The sequence below is a fragment of the Ovis aries genome, chromosome 23 (assembly GCF_016772045.2).
Source record: "Ovis aries strain OAR_USU_Benz2616 breed Rambouillet chromosome 23, ARS-UI_Ramb_v3.0, whole genome shotgun sequence".
Classification (NCBI taxonomy): Eukaryota; Metazoa; Chordata; class Mammalia; order Artiodactyla; family Bovidae; genus Ovis; species Ovis aries.
Window position 1 is genome coordinate 59,370,225 of NC_056076.1, and position 7,738 is coordinate 59,377,962.

The window sequence follows — 7,738 nt, forward strand, 5'->3', positions numbered from 1 at the left end:
AGCATGAGGCTGACCTCAGAGAGGGGTCAAAGGAGGGTGTAACAGCAGGATCCCATCAAAGGGTTTCACTGCCAGCTGCTAAGAATCAGAGACTCAATCTGATTCAATCTAAGTGCTAACTCCGTCTAGTCAAGGCTATGGTTTTTCCTGTGGTCATGTATGGATGTGAGAGTTGGACTGTGAAGAAGGCTGAGCACCGAAGAATTGATGCTTTTGAACTGTGGTGTTGGAGAAGACTCTTGAGAGTCCCTTGGACTGCAAGGGGATCCAACCAGTCCATTCTGAAGGAGATCAGCCCTGGGATTTCTTTGGAAGGAATGATGCTAAAGCTGAAGCTCCAGTACCTTGGCCACCTCATGTGAAGAGTTGACTCATTGGAAAAGACTCTGATGCTGGGAGGGATTGGGGGCAGGAGGAGAAGGAGACGACAGAGGATGAGATGGCCGGATGGCATCACGGACTCGATGGATGTGAGTCTGAGTGAACTCCGGGAGTTGGTGATGGACAGGGAGGCCTGGCGTGCTGCGATTCATGGGGTCGCAAAGAGTCAGACACGACTGAGCAACTGAACTGAGCTGAACTGAAGTGCTAACTCTGAGCCAGAATTCACATAGTTGGAATCAGCCCTAACAACTGATGAGAAACACTTCCATTGGTCCAGACAGAGATTCGTGGGTTTCACACTGTGGGTGTTCTTTGCCCTGCAATTAGAGCAAAGGAGGAATTCTGGAAACCAGAGATTCAATTTGTTTATTGACACAAATGGAAGGCGCCTTCTCCATAACTAAGACATTTCTGCTATGATAAACCATAATGCAAAAGAATATATATTAAAAGAATAGATGTACAATTGAATCACTTTGCTGTACCGCAGAAAGTAACACAGCCTTATAAATCAACTATACTTCAATAAAATTTTAAAAATTAAAAAAGTTAATACATTTCTGCAACCATGTAATGATCCAAGCATAGGAAGGCACTCTAATATCTCAGAAATACTTTAATTCTGTAGTAACAAAATTAAATTGCTCTTCAATGGTCCATACACTAATTTTAAATTTGCTAGTGGGACATTTAAAGAAATGTATAATAACATGTGGTGTTATATGGTTGCTTTTTTGTGATATTATTTAAAGTTTGATCAAACAAATAATTCAATAAGCAATGTAATCATTAAATACCAAAGTAAAACTTTATCCTTCATAAGTGTTTATACTTCTAAATTTAAATTGATTATTTAATTACACATGGTTATACTTAAACAAGTTATTTCAATGTTACAAGTACACCAACCACCAAACATTCTCCTGAAAATTGTCAAATGAGTCTTAGACTTTACCTACTGATACAGAATTTCCCTGGGTGGCTCAGACGGTAAAGCGACTGCCTACAATGCAGGAAACCTGGGTTCAGTTCCTGGGTTGGGAAGATCCCCTGGAGAAGGAAATGATAACCCACTCCAGTACTCTTGCCTGGAGAATCCCATGGATGGAGGAGCCTGGTAGGCTACAGTCCATGGGGTTGCAAAGAGTCAGACACGACTGAGCAACTTCACATTACTATAAACTTATTTCCTTTTTATCTTGCCCAGCAGACGGAAGAAAATGATAGCTTTTGAGAAAAGCACAAATGGAATTAGAGATTCTGGGCAGAACCATGGAACTTTATGTTGGTTTTTTAAAAATGAGATTTCAGATAATTTTCTTAGCACTTTCTAATTGACATGCCAGACGCCGCCTAAAGCTCCCAAGGGACTCTCACGTCCCTTTCTTCCAAGGTCTGGCTTTCTTCCTGCTCCTTTCCCACGTGTACTTGCCTCATGGCCCATTCTCTATAAGTGACTGAATAATGAGATCAACTAATTCGGTCCTGAGGTTGAAGGCAATTCAAGCCAAGGTGTTGCAGCTGGTGACAGCTTAGTGTTTCTCATCTCTCACTCCTGGAATGTTATCCTGACATTAGACCTCAGGGGAATGAATGTAACGAATGAGTGATATCAAGAACAAAATATGCTCGAAAAGACAGTGCTGATGTTTTGGTAAAATGGCTTTTGGCATCACTTTAGTCAGAAACTGGACGCAGACCGCTTGCCCTGTCTCTGAATAAGGTCACTGGCTCAAGAGCACAGGCCTGCTCATCTACGCAGGGCTCTAATCTTCAGTCAGCTGTGCACTGGGCCTACTTGCTAGAAGCCAGTTTTAATCAAGCTGCGTTTTGTGACTTCTTAATGGATTTTGTTAATCACAGCCTCTTTATTGTCCTCAGGTGGCTTTCCCAGCCTGGGTCAGTCAGGAAAAGCCAAGACCAGATGGTGGAGAAGAGACCCATAAAAATACCGATAAAAACAACCCAGAACAGTCTGTGTGGGTCAGTCGCTCAGTCGTGTCTGCCTTGCTTATCTGCCTCGTGGACTGTGGCCCACCAGGCTCCTCTGTCCATGGGTTCTCCGGGCAAGAATACTGGAGTGGGTTGCCATTCCCATCCCCAGGGGATCTTCCTGACCCAGCGATCGAACCCAGGCCTTCTGCACGGTGGGCAGATTCTTTACTGCCTGAGCCCCCAGGGAAGCCCTAGAACAGTCTAGTCGGTTTTGTTTTTATAATGGAAATAATTACGCTTTCCGTACATCAATGTTGCTGTTATGGAGGGAAAATAACGAAATATTTTTCAATTCAAAATGCCAAAGAACACACGCAAGAATTTATTTTAGATTATATTTGCTATTAAAACTGATTACAAGCAAAATATATGGATCAAATCCTGAGTTTAAACTTAGCTTTAAAGAATTATTCCCGCTTTAGAGCCATTCTAGTGGAAAATAATTAGCCCCTCTTTTGGATTTAGGCTTCTTTGAGATTGTTTTGGCTTCATTTTTACACATTCAGGCTCTTGGCAAACTGAAAATCTGCTCCGTTTTTCCTTTAGAGAAGATTTTTTGTAAGACGCAAAATCCCCGAATTTCTCATATGATGGTTCATCAGGTTTATTCTATTATATCCGACTTTCTGAAACCAAGTCTACGTTTTTATATTCCACTTATGGTCCCAAATAGTTGCACATTTACACTAAGCATATCTTCCACAGACGCCTAGAATTACAGCCTTTCGGATAGTTTCTGAGGATAACATTCAGTCACTTGTCCACTACCACCTCTTAGACACTATTAAAAACACCATGCCACCCAATAAGAATAATATAGTTCAAACATTAAAATATTACTTTATCTACGTATACACTTACTTTTAATGATCTAAACACAATAATCCTATAAGGGTAAATAGCCAATCTTTATCCTGAAATATCTGGCAGTAAAATGTGGCTAAGATACCAGAAAAAAAAAAGTTCTCTTTAAGACCCTGCATTGATGCAATATAGCCTTTTACTATTTTTAGTAAGTCCTTTACACTGCTGCCAGTACTGACTAGAGTCCAGTAGAGAAACATTCCATTTTTCTTTCAGCATGGAAAGAGGAACAAACATGCGATATTCACTATGCTAAAGAGATGGTGGACAGTGTATCAGAACAGGAAGTTAACTCTCATTCGTATAAACCGGAAGTTCTAGAGCTAGTGTGTTAGAAACTCACATGGGAACCTCACAGATTCTGTACGACTGACAATTGCTATAAGGTCTTCTCAAGATTTGTTTGCTTGTCTAATTGGCCTCCTACAGACTGACAGCCTCCAAACTCTGCCAAGGCCTTTTGCCCTCATCTGCTCTCCTGACACAATTCCCTTGGACTCTTCTCTCCACAGATTCTCTCCAGACCCTGTACCCCTTACTCCACAAGATCTCTGTTAGGTCAGGACTTGCTGCAGCATTTGGCGTGAGATTGGCTGGGAGCACCCGCAATCTAGTCTTGCTGAGGACAGTCGGGAACGCTTAGCTTCTCCAATGGTCAGGTGTGAGAGCAGGGCTTTATCTGGGAGCAGGCTTGGCAAAAACTGAACTATCGGGGCAAGAGAAGCAGAACCACTGGGTGTAGGCAGAAAGGCCAAGGAGGCTCCCGAACAAGCAAAATGAGGAGGTTCAATGGACACGAGCCCGCACCTAAGTCAGGGCTGCATGGCGGGCGGGGTCTCGGAAAAAAGGCGAGAGGGCCATGGAGAGACAGCGGCAGGAGGTCCCGCAGACCCGACCCCGGACTCGAGGCCCAGCGTCTCCTGAGCGTGGCTCAGGTTCCCATTCGAGAAGAAACAGGGTACTGAGAACAAACCCCAGGCAAGGTCATGCTGGGAGGACTGAGATAGGGCCCTCCTGGGGGCAGAAGGGGGCTCTGTCGCAAGCTCCGCTTGCCAACTAAGAAAACGCAACCAGAAAAAGCCACTGAAGAGACCTGGCCTTCACAACGGCCTCTCAGAGGTCCTTGCAGACAAACATTCATCAAACTGAACTGACACTGTCGGGTTTCCTCCAGGGGCCAGAGCAAGGATCTGTGACTCAGACTGTGTGTACGGAAAACTACACCCATTCTTACACGGAGTGGGCGAGTTTGTGACCCTGGGCGCTCTCTCTCGCCTCTCTCAGCTACACTACCGCTTCTCAGCGGTCTTACCCCTGGAGCTTGGGAGGAGTCATAGACATTCTCCGAGACTGGACTCTAGCAATCCACTGCCCATAGGTCGGCGCAGGCCCCACGTGAAACTCCTGTTCCCAACAGGACTCCTTACCTGCAAATGTTGCCGGAAAACGCACACCAGGACTCCCAGGTGCGTTTCTCAAAGACTTTCTCAATTGCCTGTTACTGCTGGGTGACGGCATACTGGTTATCAGCCTGGTTCTACTTATTAGTGCAACTTGATTCCTAATTATTGTTGCCTAATTCTAGGATCAGGCCTTCCCAGATAGCTCAGTGGTAAAGAATCTGTGGGCAATGTGGGAGGCCCAGGTTCGATTCCTGGGTTGAGAAGATCCCCTGGAGGAGGGCATGGCAACCCACTCCAGTGCTCTTGCCTAGGGAATTCCATGGACAGAGGAGCCCGGTGGGCTACAGTCCCTGGGGTTGCCCAGAGTTGGACACGACTGAGTGACTGAGCACAGCACGTCCAATCCTAGGATCACCTCTTTAAGGAAATGCCTTCAGCATCCTTAACCTTCTCTGTGGACACCGTGAGTCAAAGTTCACAAAGCCTCTCCCTTTTTTCAGGTGGGCAGGCATTTTGAGTTGAATGTTCTCCCATAAAGCTGTTAATATGAAGTCCTAACCCCATATACCTCAAAATATGGCCTTCTTAGGAAATGTTTTCATAGTCAGTCAAAGTTACTAGGGTGACCTGTAATTCAATAAGACCAGTGTCTTCCCCAAAAAGGGGAAATTTGGACACAGGCGTACACCACGAGGAAGATGCAAAAATCGGGGTGGTACACCCACAGGCCTTGGGAAGCAGAAAACGGCCGGCAAACAAGCAGAAGCCAGGAGAAGAACATGGAGCAAATTTTTTTCTCAAGCCCTAAGAAGCAAACAACCCTGCCAGCACCCTGACCTTAAACCTCCAGTCTCCAGAACTGTGAGATAATAGATTTGCTTTTTGAAGTCACCCGGTTTGTAGTACTTCATTACAGCAGCTCGAGGAAGCCACTACCAGGGGGGGCCAAAGTTTGTGAGCAGGCCTGGTGGGAACTAACACTGAATCTGACTTTCCCCAAAGCACAGAGAAACATTTCCTTTCCAGCAACGTCACCAAGGGTAAGGCATCCAGAGATGGTCACTTACCTGGCATGATGGCAAAGATGATTTCAAATGTCTTAACGCTGTTCCTGTAGACAGAACTGCTCCAGGAAACGCTCACGTCCCGTCCAACATTAAACTGAACTGAGCTTTACAAGCTCAGCAGCTTCCTGCTAAGCATCATTGGCATCACCGGGGGGCTTGTTAAGCGCTAGTCGGAGGCCCTGCCCTCAATTAAGCGCTAGCCCGAGGCCCCGCCCTCAATTAAGCGCTAGCCCGAGGCCCCGCCCTTCAGTTAAGCTCCAGCCGGAGGCCCGGGTCCCCAGGCTAATGACTCAGCAAGGTCTAGGGTTGCAGCGTGTCTGCAACCCCGTGTCGGATCCAGAGGACATGCCTGGTCCTGGGAATACGTTTAGGCAATCTCAGTCCCTAATTACTGAAACCACTGTGAGAGCCACGATCTTTTCCAGGTGAAGTGCTCTCCCTGGGATGTTTTCATCGCATGATGAAGGCAGAAGAGGACCTTCAAGGGGAGCAGCTTTTCATTTCTGTTTCTGCTTGGAAATCGCTCGCCCTCATTCATTATGAAGTGAGAGAGATAGTACAACTGAGCGGTCATCTGGGCTGTCGCTGACCTCTGTCGTGTGTTTGTGCGAATATAAGACAGGCGCACGCTCTCTCTTGAGCGGTTTGGTCAAGGGCAGACAGGACAGTCATTAACAGACGCTATCATTTTGTAGCATTCTGAGTGAAGTGGTAAGAAGGGAAGCACAAAATGACACAGATTAGCCAGGCTAAGAGTTTGAACCCACAGGTCGGGGTTAACAATCAGAGTCCAAGACCAAGTAGACTCACCAGCTGGAGGCAATTACATCCTGGCGGCTTGGTGTCTTAGTTGCTAAGCCATGTCCAACTCATTGTGACGCCATGGGCCTGTGTCCGCCTGGAGTTGGTTGCCACTTCCTTCTCCAGGGAATCCTCCTGACCCAGGGACGGAACCCAGGTCCCTGCATTTCAGGCACATTTCTTACCCACTGAGCCACCAGGGGAGCCCTTAATTACCTAGCCTAGTGGAGAAGGATTCTGGAGTCGGACAAGCCTGAACTTGAATCCAGTGCGTGACCTCTGTTAACTAAGCCCACAAGACATGGTTTCTTTATTGTTAAAATGTGGATAATATTATCCATATTAAGAAGACATGATGAGTTCAGTTCTATAATGTACGTTGTGGGCCAGACTTTCCACACTCCCTCCCTGGCCCAGCTCCCATTACCTCCCTCTCCCCTGTGCCTCCTCACCCACTTCAGGCACAGCCCAGAACCACAGCTAGGATACCAGCTTGCAACATGGCAAACCCCCAAGGTGACTCTTCTAACAGAATATCCTCTCCCACAAGAAGGGTCCCGACCTGCTGTAACAGCTCAGTGGACACCATGGAAAGTTCACACCGTAGCCAAGAAAAGCACTGATGCCAGCCTGTAGCTACCATCAGAATTTCAAAATACTAACTGCAGATGAGCTAGGAAACCCCAGCATACCTAGGGTAGGAAAAAAAGCAATGACTAGTGAGAGAGAACAGCTGAAAAGGAGGTTTAAGGATGATTCAAAAGACTTGAAGGGCTTCCCAGGTGGCGCAGTGGTAAAGAATCTGCCTGCCAGTGCAGGAGATGCAAGAGACACAGGTTAGATCCCTGGGTTGGGACGATCCCCTGGAGGAGGAAATAGCAACCCACTCCGGTTTTCTTGTCTGCAAAGTTCCGTGGACAGAGGAGCCTGGTGGGCTACAGTCCATGGGGTCACAAAGAGTCAAACGCAGCTGAGTGTGCACGCGTGCACACACACACACAAAAGACCTAGGTTGGTTTGTGTTCATATTCTGGCTTTTAATTAAGCATTTTCTTTTACAGCCTTTATCCTGACTAACAGCAAGAGCAGATGAGGTAGGCAAGGACTTAGAAAGAGGCAGGTAGTGAGGAGAAGAGCATGAAAAGGCAGGTGATGCCTTAAATGATTATTCTCAGCTCTTTCTCCAAAGAACTGGAAAAGTACATGGTAACCCACATTTTAGAG

At 46.4% G+C, this 7,738-nt stretch overlaps 1 long non-coding RNA gene across 1 annotated transcript in view; it reads right to left on the reverse strand.

The window, feature by feature from the left end:
- The window catches only part of LOC121817734 (uncharacterized), a 39,028-nt gene extending 33,175 nt beyond the window's left edge, over positions 1–5,853 (reverse strand). The window contains exon 1 of the long non-coding RNA XR_006057775.2: positions 5,714–5,853. This is a non-coding gene — a long non-coding RNA (uncharacterized LOC121817734). The remainder of the gene's footprint in view (positions 1–5,713) is intronic.
- Positions 5,854–7,738: the final 1,885 nt, after the last annotated feature.